The 22,435-nt window shown below is 38.5% G+C and overlaps 1 pseudogene; it reads left to right on the plus strand.

Annotated features, from left to right (window-relative positions):
• The first annotated feature begins 20,539 nt into the window (after positions 1–20,539).
• LOC130045517 (inactive serine/threonine-protein kinase VRK3-like) lies at positions 20,540–22,056 on the plus strand (annotated as a pseudogene).
• Positions 22,057–22,435: the final 379 nt, after the last annotated feature.

Raw genomic sequence — 22,435 nt, forward strand, 5'->3', positions numbered from 1 at the left:
AATTATCAAGGCAATATAAAAATTCTTAGAAACCACAACTTTATAAAGTGGACACACACAAAGAATTGGAAGAATGCATAAAATTTAATATTTCAGGGCTTGGGCTGGGCTCAGTGGTTAAGTATAACTGACTAGCATAAGTGGTGGTCTTATTGCCCTGATCTCAGAACCTGTGATATCTGGCTTCACAGTGAAACAAATTCTGGCACATTGCAGCCATATGTGCACAAAGCCCTAGTGAACATGTCAATGAAATGTACAAATACCATAAGAAGTGTGAAATCCTCTGGTACTTTAGCAACATCAAAAAGGAAAGAAAGTAAACTGAATATGTACATATGTACATAAATAAATAAACAAAAAAGTTCATTTTTTAAATGAAAATAAAGACAGCTCAAATACCATACAACTAAATTTCATGTCTAAAGAGTAAATTTTCTTCAATATCTGAAACAATGGTCATATTAAAAGGATGTATAGAATTCGCAGTATCTGTGAGTTCAGGGGTTAGACCAAGTACTTACCTTGGTGAAATGTGGATGAAAATTGTGTCACATTTGTCAATTATTCTGTATTTCAGTTTACTCTTCTGTAAAATAGGGGGAAAATGATAGCATTTTTCCTCTAGGGTACAATGAGAAAGTTATTAGTATGACGTTAGTGTGTAAAAATAGTCAATCTAATATATAGAATGCTACCCATTAGTTAGTTGTAATTTAAGAATATAAAAGAAAGTCAGGGCAATAGCACAGTAAGTAGGGCACTTGCCTTGCATACAGCTGACCTAGGTTCGATTCCCAGCACTCCAGACCCCCATTAGAGGCAAGAGTTACTCCTGAGAACAGCTGTGTGTGGCTCTTCCCAATTTTTTAAAGGAATATAAGGAACATCCTTATTTTTAAGGAATATAAGGAACATGACTTGAATCTTTTTATGGCTTCATTTTAGATAACACAATCAATAACTAATACTTTTGAATTTTGATGGTCTTAGTTTTATTTTATTTATATTTGTATGTTTTATATCCTATTGTGATAAGCAATGAAAAATTGTAGAAAAACTACTCTACATACATTAGTAACATAAGACAGGTCATCTATGTATGAGTATTAGAATTTGTTCTTGCTCTAAATCCTCTATCTCCAACTTCAAATTTTGGATTTCAAAATAGTACCTTAGCGATAAAGTTTCCCTCTGAGATCTCACTCTGACTTACCTAATATTTTAAAGAGACTCAGCAATACTATGTTCATAATAACACTATACTCAGAATCTTATATATATCGCTTGGTATATCCTGAGAGTTGATCGGTAAGGCATTGAAATACCACTCTACACATCCACTTACCTTTTGATTTCTGAAGGGACTCGTTTTTTATGCACAATGTATTATATTTACTTCAGTAAAGATAGAATGAGAGGGAATTTTATAAAACTTGTAAGTAAGAGTTTTGAACAAAAAAATTCAAAGACCAAATATGTGGTACCTTTTTCTTGAACTTTAACACCTGCTAAAATTAAGCCTAAATGGTCTTATACAATGTTCATAATATATACATATACACAATTCCTAAAGCCTATAATCCCAAATAGGAAATATTAAAATATCCAAAGGATTCCTGTGTGAGGGAAAAACTAAAAACTTAAAGTTCAGTCAGTAATTTTGCATTAATCAGCCATGATTTTTAATGTGATAAGTACCTCTAATTTTACACAGAATTTTAAATTCACATAATTGCAATGAAATATACCTATGTTAACTTGCTAATTATTGATAGGATGTATCAAAATTATAGCTGGAAAATGATGTGTCTACATATATCCTTTAGAAAGAAAGATTAGTAATTTGGTTTTCTTAAAGGGATATAGTCAGTTTCGATCTTTATGGCATCCATTCAGTTTTACTTTTCAAATAATTCCTTTATTGCTTATGAGTAAATAAGTATTTATGATTTTGTGATAAAAAATCCAGAAAAGTCTCTAGGAATAGGGGTTTTTCATATGCATGGCCAAAACTATCTCTTTTCTTTTGGATCATTATAATTATATTTCACAATGCCCTTAACATTATCTTGGCAATGGCAAAGGCTTCCAGGTGTACCTGCAGAGAACAGATGGCTGTGAGCATCTCTGCTGGGGGGTAGATCTCAGGTCCCCAGCATGCTGCCCTCCTTCCTTGGGAGCAAAGCTCCAGGTGTCTCACAAGTTCTATTTGTATCCCTTCCACACCTCAGGATTTTTCTCTTTGAGAACTTGAACATACCAATCTTTCTCATTTTGTATTGACTGTGTTTGTCTATTCTTCTGCAGATTAATTATGTGACTGTGGGAAAACAGTAGGCAAGGATGACTGAAGGATGTAATGTTGCTCAAAGAAAATGCTGTCTGAAATGGGATTGGAGCAATTTCCATCATTTCGCTGTGTAACTGTGAGTAGTATAGGGAGAGCACACAAAGAAACGATATTAAAGAAGAAATAAAGGCCATTTTCTGCTATTCTTCTAAACACCCCTCCTACAAACAGATTCTATAATGATTAATAGCATCACCAGCAGATACACAGACATAGAATATGAATAAATTCATCACATTAAAAGAGATATAGTGAAGTTTTTATATAAATGAGAACTTTATCTTATTAAAGATATGAAAATTAAAATGGTATATTACTAGCTCCCTAATAAATTATTAAACTTTAAATAATCATTTGAAATCCTGTTATGTTCTCATGCATTGCTAGTAGCATTTTAAATTAACATAACTACTTTTGGAGTGCATCTCAAAAACTTTGAAAATCCGTTTTGTCAAAGTTTTCACCTTGTAGAAATGTATCATTTCTACCTACAAAATAAAAGATACAAAACAGACACACAAAAAATGAATATAACATGCATCAAGCTCTTCAGTGTTTAATTAACATATGACAAAAATATAAAAACCTATACTCAATAAGGTAATTGTAAAATCCATCACAAATTACCAACTTTATTAAATATAAATCTGTTAAAATTATTTTAGTATAGTCTAGTAAAATACTCAAATAATGTTAGAAAACAAAAGCTATTGTTTTAACATGACATTATCAGTGGAAATTATTAAATAAAATGGGTAAATTAAAGCAGTTCAGATATTACAGAAATGACATAATGCATACTTTTTTCTTATTTTGTCATGATGCTATTTTACATTAAAAAGTTCAGGTTACACTAATAACCTTCTCTCACAAAACCATACTCTAATCTTCAACAACTCAATAGAGACAAAAATCTCTTGATTGTCACCAAATTCAATAGTATAAGCAAAGCAGTGGATATAATGAGGAATGCTATCCTTTATGGAAAACTGCCTTTCCTGTAGCACCCATGATTACAGTAATAATTTCATGTTAGAATGCTAAACTTGGTAGTTAAACCGAAATAAAATAACTCAGGCAATAAGCACGATTTAAAAGTCAATTTGGCTTAGCTCCTTGGAACCTTCACTGTGGCCTTCCTTATTGAGTTTGGCAATTTCCCAGATTTCCAAGTATCATTAAAAACTCTTAGGAAAAAAAACTATGCATGTCAGGCATAACTTTGTCAAAATTAAGCTGAAAGCCCATCTGGCTCCATTGTCTTATTGAATTTGTCACATTTTATAGGTAGTCGAGTTTCTTTCCTAATAATCAATCTTTCCAAACGTTGACAAAAATTACTTCACTGTACAAAAAAACTGCTCCAGTTGGTTACTGCAACATAACATTCTCTCTCTCTTTCTCTTAGAACTTCATTGATTACTTAAATTTCTGAACTTTTATTTTGAAGACATAATTTTTAAAAATTCTGTGAACTCCAAAGAATTCATCACCCACCATCATATTTTATTCTGAATCACAAACAGTCGTCTTTCTATCTGATCAGCTGTAGCACTGTAGCGCTGTCCTCCCTTTGTTCATCGATTTGCTCGAGAGGGCCCAGTAATGTCTCCATTGTGAGACTTGTTGTTTCTGTATTTGGTATATTAAATATGTCACTGAGAGCTTGCCAGGCTTTGTTGCACGGGCAAGATACTCTCGGTAGCTTGCCGGGTTCTCCAAGAGGGGCGGAGGAATCGAACTTGGGTCAGTCTGACTCTATGGCAGATACCTTTCCTCTCTCTCTGTCTCTCTCTCTGTTTCTCTCTCTGTGTCTCTCTCTCTTTCTTTTTCTCTCTCTTTCTCTCCCTTCCCTCTCTCCTTTTAGGAGCGTTCTCACATCTTTTTTTAATTAGTTTCATTCAGTAAAAATTATCTTGCTTTGGGGTAGTTGAGCCAGATTCGATTACCAGCATCCCATACGGTATCCTGAGTAAAAGTGATTTCTGAGTGTAGAGCCAGGAATAACCCCTGAGCACCATCAGGTGTGGTTCAAAAACAAAACAACAACAAAGAAATTCAAAACACAGAAATTCAAAACAAAACAAAAAATCCCATTATCTTCAAAACAAAACAATAAAAAATGTAAAGTTAAGCAGACTTCATTTGGTTCTTTAAATTATTTAAAATTTAGACCAGAGAGATGGTATAATGGGAAGGGTGCTTCCCTTGCAAGCGGCTGACTGAGGTTCAATTCCGGGTATCCTGTATGGCCCCCTGAGTCATTCTCGAGTACAGAGCCAGGACTAACCCCTGAGCATTGCCAACTGTGACCCCAAAACCAAATGCAAATAATTTTTTTAAATATATCTAAAATGAAATTTACATTTTAACCATCAAAAAAATTCTGTGACTCTGAGAATCAAACTCAGGGTTTCTCACATGCATGCAAGGCCAGTGTTCTCTATCAGTCAGCCATATCTCTGCCTGTATGTAAATCAACTCAGAGTGAACAATTTGGTAATATTTAATATATGAAGCAATATTGTGCAACCACCACCTCTCACTATATATTCCAGACCACAATACTCAGGTCAGAATAGTCTTTCCTAACCCCAGAAGAGTCCTTATTCAATTACTTCTTTTTAGGTCATGAGAGAATTTGCCCATCACCATGCTCTTAACCTATTATACTTATGGTGTTTAGCTTGTTCCCTTTCGATGCCAGGGGATTTTAACCTTTGCCCTGGGTCCATCTAGTCCCTTGATCAGGACCCAGATTTTGCAATTCTAGGAACTAAGAACAATTGAGGTTTAGGTCAAGTAAATATGGATGGATTCTCTGAAGTAAATATTATTTGCAGCAAATTAACTTCCACGCTATAAAAGTATAAGATGAACTGTCTTCCTGTGTCTATATAAAAAGTACATTACTAAACCTTGCAAGTGACATAAAGGAAAGAGAAAAACAATATAGGATTATTAGTGCTTGATGAAATTGGGTGTGCCTCGGGGGCACTGTTGCGGGAATAGCTCAATAAACCTAAGCTCCCTGCAGAAGGAGCAAGGATAACCCAATGCTATCCAACACTAAGTGTACAGATGAGCAATAGAAACAAGTAGCAAGACAGAGATACCACAAGTATAAAAATTTAAAGAATAATAAATTGTCTCCCTATGAAGAAAATCTCAGACCACATGTGTGCAGTACTAAATCCTACCAAACTTTCAAAGAAGGTATAACACATACTTTTGCAAACTTACAAAAAAATAAAAGAAATGAAAACATTTATGAACTCAGTTTCTGAGGCCAGTGTTACCATTATTTCCAAACCAGAGTATAGTATACTAATATCGTATACACAATAGTATCTCTAAAAATGGATGCCAAAAACATATTTCAGTATGCAAATAGTTTGAAGGGACAATAAAGAAATTAATCATATTTACAATGTAAATAAAAAGTGTGAATTCTTAGAAGTAAATCACAAAAAAAATGTTAACAAATTTAATTCAGCAATACATCAAGATTATTCTTCATGACCAGATGGGACCTATTTCAGAGATGCAAGGATGGTTCAATGTAGATAAATCAATCCATGTAATTCAACATATAAACAACAGGAATGATAAAAATCACAAGTTCATATCAGTAGATACTATAAAAATATTTAACATAATTCAATACTTATTTATGATTTTAAAACACTCAATAAATTGAAAGAGAAATAACACAGCACAACTCAGCTTTATAAAGTCTATATGTGACAGACACATAGCTTGCATCGCTCTGAAAAATAAAAAACTGAAAACATTTCCCCTTAGATCATGAATAAGACAGAAACGTTTTCTCACCACTACAGTTCATCATAGATTGGCAAGCTCTATCTGAGAAATTTGGGAAATAAAGTATATGAAAACAATATAAACTAGAAAAGAAATGAGACTATATTATCTGCAGATGACATTAAAATATACACAGAAAGCCATTAAAAGGTCTACCCAAAAAGCCTAACAATAATTAACACAGTTACATATAAAGAGGCAAAATCAATATGCAAAAATATATCACTTTTCTGTATGCAAACAAAATAGTGAAAGGGGCAATGAAGAGATGAATAACATTTTACGATCAAACAATCAAACAAAAAGTATGAATTCTTGTAAGTAAATCACAAAAGAGGTGAAAGATCTATATGGTGAAAGTGATGTGATGTTGTTCAAAGAGGAATGGAGAGCTAACTTAAAGGACTGGAGTAATAATTTGCAAGTAGGAGCACTAAATTTGATCCCTAGAGCTACATGATTTCCAAAGAGGAATGGCTCATCTTCCCTCAAATGATGTTAAAAGTATTAAAATACACTAAGAAATATGTAGATGTTCTGTGTTCATGTTTTTCAATAATAAAAATTTGAATCACTGTTTACCTAAAGCAATTTAAATATTATTGCAAGCCTTACAAAATCCTAAGGACATTTTTTCAAGGAAAGAGAAAAACATGCCTTCTCAGATGGAATCCTGGTGACCATGAGCTTCTACAAGCAGGGCTCTGGCATGCAGGTACCAGGACTTTTTTCCAAACCATTACTGGCTGCACAACATTTCCTGATATGCAAAGTGATCAATGGAAAGCAAATTATCAAGCATTTGTTCCTGAAAATCAGGTTTGAATAGTGATAGGAAAATATGAGCAAAAGATAATGCCCAACCGAAACACATCTGGACTGTTTATTTAACTATGATGCTATGTTGCCCTGGAAGGGGAAGGTTGTCTCTCCCTCCGTCTGTCCCCCTTTGCGGTGACAACATAGTGGCCTGCATCTTTTAGAGCCTAATGAACAGCCAGGTATGAGACTGCATTGACGATGCCCATGGGGCTTCATGGGATGGGCTTGGAATTTACCCTGCTCCCCACCATGACAATGCTCTGGGTTGCCATCCTCAAATGCCTCCTCCAGCTTCTGAACGACCATGATCACAGGGCACACATACCAATCTCAGAACCTAGGGGCTTCTGGCAGTAATTCCTCTAGGTTTATTACTAAGATATCAGAAATCCAAATTCGCGTGACCACTATTGTGGCCCCATGACATCATATGCTCTTCATAATCAGCAATAGAAAACAAATTTCTAATGATGTCTTTGTGGCAGGTCTGAATATTGGGGAAAATTCCAAATAACAATGTTGGGTCTTTTGTCGTAGTATTGAATGTGATCGAGAGAGAGAGAGAGAGAGAGAGAGAGAGAGAGAGAGAGAGAGAGCACAAAGTGAAAATCTGCCACACAGGTCGGGGGTGGGTGGGAGGGGGGGCATACTGTGGTTCTTAGTGGTGGAAAATGTGCACTGGTGAAGGGACGGGTGTTTGATCATTGTATGACCGACCGAGACTTGAACTGAAAGGCTTTGTGACTGTTCTAACGGTGATTCAATAAATAAATTTAAACAAAGAGAGAGAAAAACAAATCCCAATATCTGTTTAGATTCACCAAAGACCCTAAATAATCAAAGCAATCTGACCAAAAAAGCAGTGAGGCGTGATGTGTATGTGTGTATGTGTATCTCTCTCTCTTTCTCTCTCTCTCTTTCTCTCTGTGCCTCTGTCTCTTTCTCTCTTGTTTCTGACTCTTCCCCTACCACATCAAACTGTACTATAAAGCAATAATAATGAAAGCAGTATGATATTAAACAAAAACAGACACATAGACCAACAGACCAACAATGGAAGAGAATGTAAAGTCAAGAAATATCACCAGACATTTTGTTAAAGGAGAGCTAACTTAATGACCAGATAATACATGGATAAAGTAAATCCTCATCAAAAAATGAGTGTTGTAAATCCTGGACAATCACATGCAAAAGATGAATAAAAGAAACCAAATAGCTAATATCATGCACATACGAAAACAATTTTTTAAAGAATGAAAGCAACTAGAGAGAGAGTGTAGGAGGCAAGGTGCTTGCCTTGCTTGCATCTGTAGCACCACGCATGGGACCCCGAGCACTGCCAAAAGTGATCCCTAAGCGTAGAACTGGGAATAGCTACTTGAGCACTCAGAGAGAGGCCCCAAACCACCCCACTCAAGAAAAAACAAAATTAAAGATTTGATACAAGATATGTAGCAATAAAACTCATAGAAGAAAAGTACAGCAATACACTTAGAACTATCAACCACAGACAGGTCTCTAGCAACTCAATTTCAATGACAAGATCAATAGAAAAATGAAGAATTGCAACCACATCAAACTAAAAACGTTGTACAGAAAAAAAAGACCTAATATACAAGTAGCTATGAGAATTTAATTGTGATGTCATAAACAGAATCAATATCTAAAAATATGAGCAACTGTTATATCTCCACAACAAACCAAAAAATGCAGAAAAATAGACACTTTTGCAAAAAAAGAAATTTAAACACACACATGTAAAAATTTCTTATTTTCACTTAGGATTAAGAAAATGCAAAAATAAAACCTTTAGAAAGAATAGCAGGGTTATAATTTTATTGAAAAACAGATACCTCTCAATTATGCTAGTTTCCTTACAGTTATGAAAAACAAATAAGATGACCAGAATATCTTTTTTAAAGATTTATATCCCTGAACCACTGCATAATCCTCAGAAAACTCAAGATAAATTGAAATATCAATAAAAGTATTTGAAAATTAAGGGTAGAAGTAAACGAAGGCTAGAGAGATAGTACAGGGGATAGGGCACTTGCCTTGCATGCAGACAATCCGCGTTTGATCCCCAGCATCCTATATGGTCTCCTAAGTTTGCCAGGAGTAATTCCTGAGCAGATACAGGAGTAATTCCTGAGCAAAGAGGCAGAAGTAACCCCTGAGTTTTGCCACCAGGTTTGGCCCAAAGTCAAAGAAAGAAAGAAAGAAAGAAAGAAAGAAAGAAAGAAAGAAAGAAAGAAAGAAAGAAAGAAAGAAAGAAAGAAAGACTAGAAGGACACAGAAACAGAAGCTCAGACCAAATAATTTAACATGAAATAAAAAGGATCTGAAAGTCCAAGAACTGTCAACTCTGAGAATGTTTATTCCGTTACAAAATGGGGTAATATTAATTGAGTTTTCATTAGAATCTTTAAGAACTTTCCTCTGATATTATAAGGTAGCACTGTAGCACTATCCTCCCTTGTTCCTCAATTACTCGAGAAGGCCCAGTAATGTCTCCATCGTGAGAGTTGTTGTTACTGTTTTTGGCATATCGAATATGTTATGGGTAGTTTGCCAGGCTTTGCTGTGCGGGAGAGATACTCTTGGTAGCTTGCCAGGCTCTCGGAGAGGGGTGGAGGAATCGAACCCGATCGGCCGGGCTGGCTTCATGCAAGGCAAACGCCCTACCCTCTGTTCTATCACTCCAGCCCATGTTATAAGGTTATTGTGGAAAAATATCTTTGTGTGGTACATTTGGGAAAGAGAAGGAGAAGGAGAAGGAGAAGGTGTAGGTGTAGAGTATATTTGGGTTGATTATTATTTTATTACCCCCCCTTTGTTGGTAATTTTTATCATGTAGTCCCAGGTTTTCATGTGAGTGGGAATTCAAAGGGCTTTTATTTTGAGGGCATATTTTAAAAGGGAGAAGAAGCTTGTATGATTATGTTCTTTATATAACTTTCCTTGCACTACTTATCAAGGCACAGAATTGAGGAAACATGATAACAGCTGGTACTGCCTAGAAATTACTGCACTTAATTAAAAATTAGATGTAGATACTGGCAGCTTTGGTTTCACAGGATACCTGTCCTCCACACTAGGGGAAATTTAAGTTCCACTTAGTACAATCTGTATGCCAATATAGAGAAGTGTGTTGTAAGCAGAGAGTCTACAGGGAAATAGAAGACAATCTACAACAGACTAGGAAAACCAATGATGAGCTAAAATTATTTTTATATTTAGATTATTTTACATTGTGTTAGCTTTGACTTATAAAAATACGTGCTCATTTTAATATTGAAAAAATAAAAGAATACAACATAAGATTGACTCTTAGACTTACAAAAGTACTATAAACCAACATCAAAATGCCCTAAAATTTCCTTTCATAATTATTTTTGCACACATGCATTGAGCTTCCTGTTGAAAAACTTTAATTGTATATACGCAAATATAATAGTCAAGATATATATATCATCAAAATCTTATATATATATGAGTTTAATTGGGATTGGGTTTACAGAATAAGGACTGGAGCGGTAGCACAACGGGTAGGGCATTTGCCTTGCATGTGGTCCACCTGCGTTTGATTCCTCCGCCCCTCTCGGAGAGTGCAGCAAGCTACCGAGAATATTGCGCCCACATGGCAAAGCCTGGCAAGCTACTCGTGACATATTCAATATGCCAAAAACAATAACAACAAGTCTCGCAATGGAGATGTTGCTGGTGCCCACTTGAGTAAATCAATGAACAACGGGAGGACAATGCTTACAGAATAAGTTCAAGGTTAAGATCATTGCTGTGAAGATATTTTGTCTTTTGTTTTTTGGGTTTTTTTTGTTTGTTTGTTTGTTTTGGGGCCACAGGAAGCTGTGCTCAGGACTTACACCTGGCTCTGCACTCAGGGATCAATCCTGGTTGGATCTGAAGGACCATATGTAGTGGGCATCAAACTAGGTTTAGCTGCACCTTCCTCATTGTATTATCTCTGACCCCAGTGAGTTATTATAAATATTCTTAATAAGCAAGTTATTAATATCTACAAAATAATTATATGACTATTTTGTTTTAGTACATTCTTCCATTATATTTATTTTTGTTGTTGTTCGGCTGGAGCAATAGCACAGCGGGCAGGGTGTTTGCCTTGCATGCGGCCAATCCAGTCGGCCCAGGTTCGATTCCTCTGCTCTTCTTGGAGAGCCCCGCAAGCTACCGAGAGTATCTTGCCTGCATGGCAAAGCCTGGCAAGCTCCCCGTGGCGTATTCGATATGCCAAAAACAGTAAAAACAAGTCTCACAATGAGATGTAACTGGGCCCGCTGGAGCAAATCAATGAACAACGGGGAGACAGTGCAACAGTGCTAGAGTTTGTAGACATGCCCCCTCAGTGCACAGGGCTTATTCCTGAATTTGTGCTCAGAAATTACTCAGGGCAGGGTTTGACCACACATGGTGCCAAAAATCGAACCCAGGTCAGCCACATACAAAGCAAGTATCCTACCTGCTGTGCTACATCTCTGACCACATGCAAGGCAAACGCCCTCCCCGTTGTGCTACCGCTCCAGCCCTTATTCTGTAAACCCAATCCTAATTAAACTCATATATATATATAAGATTTTGATAATATATATATCTTGACTATTATATTTGTATATATACAATTAAAGTTTTTAACAGGAAGTTCAATGCATGTGTGCAAAAATAATTATGAAAGGAAATTTTAGAGCATTTTAATGTTGGTTTATAAATATTTAGATGGCTTGTGGTCATATCTAATTTTTTATACCTTGTCTCTTATGTATCAAGATACATTTCTAAAAGTAGACATTTGGAAATTAAATACTTAAATATTTTCAAGTATTTTAAATAAAACAAAATGGTTTGCAAAGAATTACATCTCCAGAAAATTATATCAAAATATTTTTCTATTCACAAAATTAATAGAATTATACATCACTTGATCACTTGACATTGATTTGCTCAAGTGGGTGCCAGTAAGCCTCCTTTTGTCCTTGTAAGGTGCTAGTGTAGCCCAATGGCGTTTGCTCATTCTAGGAACACGAACAGCCTCAAACCATCGTTCAGGGTCTTGATGAAGAAGTCTGACCATCTCATAGGTGGGCGGCCACATGATCTTTTGACATCCCGTGGAATCCAGTCAGTAATGGCTCTAGTCCAGCGGTCATCTCCAATTTTCATTATGTGTCCAGCCCATCTGATTTTCTATGCCTTGGTAATCAGACAGTGTCCCTGATTCTTGACCGTCGAAGGAGGTCAGAACTCCAGATTCTTTCTCTCTTTTGAGTGAAGCATGATACTCCAAACATAGCTCTTTTGATTCCTCTTTGGGAGACCCGAATAGTATTCTCATCCTGTTTTTATAGGGCCCAGGTCTCTGAGGCATATGTTAATGCAGGAAGAACAGTGGAATTGAAGAGATGTGCCCGGAGCTGAAGGTTCTTTGTCCTCTTAGCTATTTCTTTGACACTCTTGAAGGCGTTCCACATGTCTTTCTTCCTCCTGCACAACTCAGGTGCCCGGTCATTCATCATGTTGACTTCTCCACCTAGGTACACATAACTGTTGCATTCAGAAATATTCGTCCCATTGAGAACGAATGGAACGTCAGGAACGAGACTGTTTCTCATAAACATTGTCTTTCTGAGAATCAGCTGTAGTCCAATCTTTCCACACTCACAGTTGAAATCGACCAGCATTTGTGCCGCTTGGCTGATGTTTGGTGTTATTAGAATGATGTCATAGCAAAGTGGAGGTGGTGTAGTTGCTGACCATCTATCTTCACTTCCATTCCTTTCCATTCCAGTTGTTGCATGATGTTCTCGAGTGTGGCACTGAAGAGTTTTGGTGAAATGGTATCACCCTCCCGAGCCCTCCCTGTAGAATGGTAAGATCCTGGTAGTGAATCCATAATACAACTCACGGAGGATCCTGATGAATTTAGTATGAACACCCTGTTTGGCTAGGGCCTCGATGACCTTAAGTGGTCTCAAAAGAACCAAAGGCCTTCTTTAAATCAATGAACATTAGACAGAGCAGCATCTTGAACTCTGGAGAAACCTCAATGAGCTTGGTTATCATGTGGATATGGTCGATTGTGCTGAATCCTTTTTGGAAACTGACTTGCTCGCATGGTTGTCCTTCATGTAGTGTTCTGCCAATCCTATTCAGGATGGCTCGAGTGAAAATCTTGTAGATGACAGACAACAGGAAGATTGGGCGATAGTTGCCAATGTTGTGGATGTCTCCCTCCTTGTACAGTAGTACAGACCTGCTGATTTTCCACTGGGATGGAAACTTGCATTCAGACAGGTAGCATGTGAAGATCCGAGCCATTATACTGATGAGTACTGACAGAAGGTTCTTAAGGTGTTCTGATCTGACCTTGTCTGGGCCTGGTGCTGTTCGCTTCTTTACTGACGAAATGGCGTGTCAGATTTTGGAAGGGTTAACGTTGGGAATGACATATCCATCATGCGGAATTTGGTATGTAGGCAGGTGGACATGGCTATTGAAGAGATTCTAGTAGAAGTCATGGATAATCTTCTCCATTGCCCTTCTGGAAGATGTGATAGATCCATCAGGACATCGGAGAGCAGTCATCTTGGTCTGGTAGTTGGCGAAGGACAGGCGGGAGTTGCAAATGCTTTTCCCAGCTTCTGCCATATCTGCCAGCACTGCTGCTCTTCTCTGAGGTCTTCCTTGATTGCTTCTCTGCACTGCTTTGTGAGCTCCGACATTCGCTTGCAGTTGCCTGAGGCTTGCACCAAGCCATGTTGTAGAATGAGCTCGAGACTTTTCGAAGACAGGCGTCTATTGTGGCTATCTCTCTCGGTGTTCGTCGCACAATTATGGAGGTGCTGAACCAGAATTTGTATTCCTCACCAGTGTTGTCAATGAAGGCATCTTCCTGTGTTGCTGCAATAGTGCCAAAGAGCTACCAGTTGGTGGTTGTTCTGGGTTCTCTTCTTAAACTTTTCAGCCCTTTCTCCCCACTCTGTGAAGTAGAATTTTGTATGAAATAGATGGTGGTCGAATCCCATTTGGAATTTTGGGACAACAGTGACATCGGTCAGGCAAAACCGTCGATTGAATATCATGTGGCCAATTTCGTTGTGGAACTGTCCACTGGGAGACTCCCATGTCCAATATTTAGATTTGGCCCCATTATACATAAAATTTTTAATTCAAGTATATGAAAGTAAACTATTTTATTATTATGCTATTGTACCTCTATTAAGAGGCCATATGGTTTTTATATACACACTTTTTTGAAATTATGTTTTCACATAAAATTGCTCCTCTACCCCCAGATTTATTTTAGTTTTCAGGCCACACCACAGTTCTTGGGACCTGGGAAGCCACTACCTGATCTACTTTGCTCACCGATGTGGATCTAATGATTCATTGCTTGGGGGAGGGTTCACAGTGCCCTATGGCTACTTTGCCTATTGACAATATGGTTTTTTACCTGCTGACAATAACCAATCTAGAAGGCAGCTATGCTAATTGAGTTAAAAAAAAAACACACCCTGGGATATCCTAGACAAATGAAGGATTTGATGTAAGTAGAAATGGTTTATTTGTTGTGATAAGAGGATAAAGAGAAGATATACCCAGACAAGATATGTACACAAACAAGATAGACAGACAGATAGATAGATAGATAGATATAATAGTAGGTTTGGTTTTGGTTTCTGTTTTTAGAAAACTAAAAGACAAATTCACAAGCTAAGAGTGATACTTTGCTTCTTTCACAAGGCCATCTCTGTTAAGCATCCTTTTCCTTGCTCCCCTGGCCCCTCTTTGTTTCTTTTAGGTTTAGGAAACCTAAACTCTTCCATACTGAAGTCAGATTTTAAGTATATTGATTTCTTCAAGATTTTAAATGCATAATTTGTATGTTGTACTTTTGGTAATTTAAGAAAATGATCATTGAATTGATATATTTCAGACACAGAACAAAACTTGTAATTTAACTGATAAATTTTACTATTTAAATATTTATGAATGCCAAAAATACTGTAAAATGGCTAAACGATCAAAATAAAATTAAAACAGGATCAACAAGACTGCATTTATGATTTTCAGAATATGACAGAATGTCAGTTTTAATCCTTTAATCCAGTTTAAGCTTCAAGAGTACTTGGGTGCTTCCATGCTGCCTCTTGGAATTCTGCAGTCACCATGTGACCAACCCTGGGTTAGTCTCCTGGAGAATGAGAGAGCACATGAGGAGTTGCCTCCAGACAAATGAGAGCCTCTTCTCTACACAGATGCAGTGGACAGGAGTGAGCCCAGAAAAACTATCTTAATTAGCCCAGTCCAAGAGACCAACCAGCACATCCATGAGTTAAACGAATAGTTGTTGTTGTTCTAAACCACTAAGAATTGTGGACTCATTTTGCAAACCTAAATTATATAAAGTACATCAACATACAAATGAGAGTATTAAGTACATTTTTATATAGCACCCCCACTCGTTCAATGGAGTTCATTCTATAATAACAAATAAGTGAACTTCAAGATGATCATTGAGGGGCCAGAGCAATAGTCTAGTGGATAGGGCGTTTGCCTTGCATGTGGCTGATCCATGTTCAATACCCAGCATCCCATATGGTTCCTTCAGGCACCACCAGAAGTAATTGCTGAATGCAGAGCCAGGAGTAACCTCTGAGCATCGCTGGGTGTGACCCAAAAAAAAAAGTTAAAAAAGAAAGATGTTTGGAAAAACAAATGAAAATTTAAGATACTATTCCCAAAAATTCCTTGATAAAATAGCATTAATAAATGTTTTTTTCTGCATCTTTACTACACATGTTTAGCATATAAAACTTCTAAAAAGGTGTTCTTTCAAGATGTGAAACCTAGCAAGTAAACAGTAAATGCTCAAGAGCTCTTCATCTTTCTTGTGATCAGTGACAGTAGCATTGTCTTAATCATCTTTATATTTGCTAGTTATGAAGATACTTGGAACTAAGGACAGAGAGGTAGTTCAGTAGGTGATGCGTTTGCTTTGCATGAGGCTGATTCCAATTTGATCCCTTGCATCCCATATGATTATCTGAGAACCACCAGAAGTGATTGCTGAATGCAGAGCCAGGATAGATTAACCCTTGAGCATTGCCAGGATTGCCAGGTGTGTTCCATTCTAGAACTCTTCCCCCAAACACACACAAATAAAGGATCCTTGAAACTTCGTAATCAAATAATTTACCTCTCAGATTCTTCTAGTACATTCACTGTTAATCTCTGTATACATTAAAACACATTTAAAATGAGTTTTAAAGGTAAGTAAAACTTTTTTTTGCATTTTTTCATATTCAAAGTGAACTTTGGCATGGTGCATAATTATACAACACAACTTTCTCAGAAGTAAATTGTAAGTTCAGTTTATTACTAATATATAGAAGTAGAATTTTGTGGAACATTTTGGGATTCACTACTCTGAGGTGATGATGGCTAAATAGAAAATGTCACAGGTGAAATACTCTCTGCTCTTTTAAAGACTGCTCAAGTAAAAGGCAGATAAAAGTTAATTATCTCATTTCCCATCAAAGAAATAAAGAACCATGAAACAAAGTTTTTCAAGTAAGTCTGAAAAGTCCCCTTGAAAATCCAGCTGTGATGAATGCTAGTGGTCATGCATTATAATAATGAATCTTCACAGGGAAAGAAAGAGAGAAAACTTCTTCAGCATTCAATTTAATCTATAAAAGCAATGACCTTTCTTGAAACAAATGATAACAAAAACCAGCTTTCATCTCGTATCTTCTCATTATGCATACCTCATTGTTAAATTCTTTATCTTTGTCATTTGATTCCTATCAATTATAAAATACTTTATGGCTTTTTACTTCATAATCAATAGCTATAAATCTATTAATTTTATCATTCAGATATTTTCTTATTTGATCTAAGCTTTAAAATGCTTGGTAGTCTTTGCTGGTCAACAGAAATAAAAAATGTCCCAGATTTTAGTGTTTAAATGTTTCTTCTACCTCAGTAGAGATTGAATCACAGTGAACTTAACATATCTGGATAATAACAATTCAATCTATTTAAATATAATCCATGGTAGTCATAAGAGTTGTGGGATCAATTTTTTTCCACTATTACTCTAAAACCTTGTTCTAGCAAATAATACCTTTTAATCTGTTTCTGTATTTGTTCATTCAGGCTGCCATAACACAGATTGGATAATTTAAGCAATAGAAATTGATTTTCTCACTGTTATGAAGGCTAAGAATTTCACATCAAGATGCCTATAATGTTGATTCTTTCTAAAGTCTTCTTTCATCTTTTTTTCCTGCACCTTTACAATGTTTTTCCTCAATAATTTTGTCTTAATTTCCTCTTCTTGAAAAAAAATCAGTCTGATGAATTAAAATTCACCTTAAAGTGCTTTATTTTTAATTTCATTTAAATTGTTAAGGTCCTATCATATCCAAATAAAGTCACATCCTGAGGCAGTAGAGGTTTAATATTCAACATGTGGTATTAGGGACATGGATCAGCGGTAGAACAATTGCCTGGTATATGATATACCCTGGATTTAATCTCTAATATCACAAACAAACAAATAAACAAACACCCTCAACATACAGAGTTTGAGAAGATACAACTAAGCACGTAAGATCTTAGTTTTTTCCTTATTATAATTTGTAGATAATCTGTTCTCTTTTTTCAGAATGCCCACATAGGGCTATGGACTTTTCTCTAGTGGTATAGGACACATTCACTTCTATGAGGTTGTCAGAAGCATAATAAAACTAAATTAAAAAGAACAAAAAGTAATAAATAATTTATGTGACGGGTAATGTCCTGATAAGGCCTGCAAAATCATATACTATGAGGTACATGACAAGACAAAATGTATACCCCTTTTTGTTGCCCATGCCTGTATGTTTGTACTATATAGCCAGTGAATGATCACTAGATCACTTGACTTCCCGTTAATCGTCAATTTGCTTGAGCTGGCGCCAGTAACATCTCCATTTGTCTCTGTCACATGCTAATGTAGCCCAATGGCATCTGTTTGCTCTAGGAACATGAAGAGCCTCAGACCGATCGTTCATGATCTTGACGAAGAAGTCTGACCATCTGGTAGGTGGGCGGCCACACGGTCTTTTGACATCCCGTGGAATCCAATCAGTAACAGCTCTAGTCCAACGGTCATCTTTAAATCTCATTACGTGACCAGCCCATCTGATTTTCGACACCTTGGCAAATGAGACAGCGTCCCTGATCCTTGATCGGCGACGGATGTCAGAACTCCGGATTCTTTCTCTCATTTGAGTGAAACATGATATTCCAAGCATAGCTCTTTCTATTCTTCTTTGGGAGACCTGAATAGCATTCTCATCTTGTTTGCGTAGGGCCCAGGTCTCTGAGGCATGTGTTAATGCAGGAAGAACAGTGGAATCAAAGAGATGTGCCCGGAGCCGGAGGTTCTTCGTCCTCTTAGCTATTTCTTCGACGTTCTTGAAGGCGTTCCAAGCCGCTCTCTTCCTCCTGCGCAGCTCGGGTGCCAGGTCATTTGTCATGTTGATCTCTCGACCTAGGTACACATAGCTGTTGCATTCGGAGATGGTCGTTCCGTTGAGAGCAAATGGGGTGTCAGGAACGAGGCTGTTTCTCATAAACATTGTCTTTGTAAGATTCAGCTGTAGACCGACCTTTCCACACTCACGGTCAAAGTCGGCCAGCATTTGTGCTGCTTGGCTGATGTTTGGTGTTATTAAAACAATGTCATCAGCAAAGGGGAGGTGCTGCAGTTGCCGACCATCTATCTTCACTCCCATTCCTTCCCATTCCAGTTGTCGCATGATGTTCTCGAGAGTGGCACTGAAGAGTTTTGGTGAAATGGTATCGCCCTGCTGAACCCCTCTCTTGACATCGATGATCACTTCTTTGTAGAATGGTGAGATCCTGGTAGTGAATCCGTAATACAGCTCACGGAGGATCTTGATGTATTGAGCTTGAATTCCCTGATTGGCTAGGACTTCAATGACCGCTTCCGTCTCAACAGAATCAAAGGCCTTCTTTAAATCAATGAATGTTAGACAGAGCGGCATCTTGAACTCCCGAGAAACCTCAATGAGCTTGGTTATGGTGTGGATATGGTCAATGGTGCTGAATCCTTTCCGCAAAGGATTCAGCCAGTGAATGATGCTATAAATATCCACATGACCCCTGGCAGCAGAATGGTTCCTGACCCCTGATTGCTGAAAGCTCAATAAAGCCTCAATAGGTATTAGCTGATATTCTTTGGTCATCTTTTTATACTCTGGATCTCTGAAATGAGTAGTATATGAAATTTCAAGCATGTAGAAATCAACTGAAGGAAATAAAGCAAAAATGACTGAGTGCAAAATGAGTCTAGAGTCAGATAACTTCAACACTTATAAGCAATGAAACTTATTAGCTGTTTTACATTTCTATTGCTTGTAAGTTCATACTTTTTATAAGGTTCCTTAAAGGAATAAATTAGATCATGTGAGGAGGGCACTATGGTTTGAGAGAAATAGCATTTTTCATTATAGTACAATTAGCAGCTATTATCATTATTGACTACTTCAGGGATAAAAAAAAAAGACTTCACAATATTTCCACTAAATCCTCACATGCCTTTCTTACTTTGGAGGAAAAAACAGTAGTCCTGAATAGTTATTAAATTTAGCAATGTGCTATTTTTATTAAAAAAATAATAGTCAAAGATACAAATCCTGGGGTTGGAGAAATAGCACAGCAGATTGGGTGCTCACCTTGCACGTGGCCAACTGGGGTTAACTTCCCAGCATCCCATATAGTCCTGCAGGAGTACTTCTGAGTGCAGAGCCAACAGTAACCCTTGAGCATTACCAGCTGTGACCCCCCCCCAACAAAACAAAACAAACAAAAAACTACAAATTATTTTTATTTAGAGAAAAGATGCGAGAGTCATAGCTGGAGCGATAGCACAGCGGGTAGGGCGTTCGCCTTACAAGCGGCCAACATGGCCGACCCGAGTTCGATTCCTCCACCACTCTCGGAGAGCCCGGCAAGGTACCGAGAGTATTCGATGTGCCAGACACAGTAACAACAAAGTCTCCAATGGAGACGTTACTGGGCCCGCTCGAGCAAATCGACGATCAACGGGAGGGCCTTTTCCTTTACCTTTTTACCTAGAGAAAATATGATAGTTATAAATACTCCGTAAAAGACACACAGGGTATTTCTTAGAGTATGCACACAATTTCGAAAAGTTGACCAATTCACTTCATAAAAAATTAGTCAAAGATTTGTACAAAATAATACATTGATCCAAAGGAAAGTTTCTAAATAAGTCCATATATTATATGGCAGAAAATTGTATATAAAATAACCACAAAATCGGGTGGAAGTTTCTGCAGGACCACTGAGGATGTTGTTAAGGAGGAGTTTGCAGCACATTGAAGTCAAGGGCCAGTCTGTGACCCCCCTAAAGGGACCACACTCAGGACTTTGTGACTCCAAGAGCTCCTCCTTCCCCTGTTTTCTAGCATGATCTCCTTCCGTCCAAACTGTGGCAAAGGATTGAATCGACATTCAAACCCTGCCCTTACTGTGGAAAGCTGTTACCAACAGAACAGCAGGATGGCGCAGAGGCCTTTGACAGAGCACCTCTGGGCTCCTTCCGAGGCTCAAGGAAGGTGCCAAAAGCCTATTCTGAAGACAACAAGAAAATCAGGTGATCCAGCTCTGTCTCCTCTGGCCCCTCATTCCTCTGCTCAGACTGTGACAGTTTCGAGTCTGAAGACACCCGGAGCCCCTGCAGGCACCAGGAGCGAAACCAGAGCCCCCAAAGCCAGCCCATAGACCTGCCAGCAGAGCAAGGAGACCTGCCGAAAGAGCCCAGAGATGGCCAGGAAGAGCCCGCAGGCAGCCAGGAAAAGTCCAAAGACATCCAAGCAAAGCCCACAGACCTCACAAAGCCCACAGATGCCAAAGCAGAGCCAAGTGACCGCCTCACTAGAGGCTTTGCCAGCTGCTAACACTGCTAACCGACAAGAATGGAAATCTCTGGAAGCTGCGTTATCTCCAGGCCAGGGGCGATCAGGGCATTCTTTATGAAGCTGAACCTGCCTCTGCATCCACCTCCAGTTCCCGGAAAGTTTCTCTCTCAAGCTGGACTCCAAGGACAGACGCTTGTTCAATGAGCAGAACTTCTTCCTGCGGGCCGCCGAGCCTTTGCAAGTGAACAAATGGAAGAAGCTGTACTCAGGCCCTCTCCTGGCAGTGCCCACTTTGGTCAGTTTCGGCATTCACCAGGACAAGTACAGGTTCCTGGTGTTTTCCCCCATCTGGGGAGGAGCCTGCAGTCAGTCCTGGATGACGACAACCCAAAGCATGTGATGGTGGTGCAGTGTGTGTTCGAGGTTCCCTATCGGCTGCCGGACGCCCTGGAGTTCCTCCTTGAGAACAAGTACGTCCACGGCAAGGTGACAGCGGACAACATCTTTGTGAATCCAGAGGCCAGGTGACCCTCGTGGGATACGGCTTCGCCTCTGCTACTTCCCAGACGGGAAGCACGTGGCCTACTCAGAAGGCAGTAGAAGCCCGCATGAGGGGAACTTTGAGTTCAACAGCATGAACCTGCACAAAGGTGGTGGGCACTCCCGCCGCAGTCACCTCCAGGCTCTGGGCTACTGAATGCTGAAGTGGCTCTGTGGGTTCCTGCCTTGGACAAAAACCTTCCCCACACTGAGGAAGTCAGGAAGCAGAAACAGAAGTTTCTGGACAACCCGGATGTGCTCATGGCCCAGTGCAGCCACTGGCTCAATCCCTGAGACCCTGCAGAAGTATACCTGAAGCTGGCGATGGCCCTCCGGTATGATGAGAAGCTGCTCTACACCATGCTGTGGAACAGTCTCAAAGCCCTGCTGCAGGACTGGCGGTTGTCGGCCTAAGATCCCTTGAACCTCCATGAACCTCCAGATGGTGCCGTAGGATTCCCAACTTGCAGTCTGAAATCAAAGAAAAAAATGTGCCTCCAGACCTACTGTAGATTCACAGATTAGCATCTAGAAAGATCCTCTGCTTTGATAGTGCATTCCTGCTGCTCCAGTAGGTCAGTCCTGCTTCTAGGCTGTTGTTAGTGTCTGGGTCCCCTCTCCCCCTCTCGGGCACTGTGAAGTCCTGTTCCTCCTTTAGGCTAGCCCATCCCTTTATTTTTATTTATTTTTTTTTTATATAAGTGAGACACCATGAGGTACATTTGTAGATTTACAAATTTTTGTGCTTGGTTTTCAATTATACAACAATCAAATACCCATCCTTCCACCAGTGCCCATTTCCCACCACCACGGATCCCCCTTTAATCTGTCGCTTCAGTGGCAGAGCCAGGGCCAACACCTCAGTGGGATCCATCCTCTTCTGACACCCTTGTGCTTTGATAAT

Source organism: Sorex fumeus, unplaced genomic scaffold (genome assembly GCF_029834395.1).
Source record: "Sorex fumeus unplaced genomic scaffold, SorFum_2.1 ptg000128l, whole genome shotgun sequence".
Taxonomy (NCBI): Eukaryota; Metazoa; Chordata; class Mammalia; order Eulipotyphla; family Soricidae; genus Sorex; species Sorex fumeus.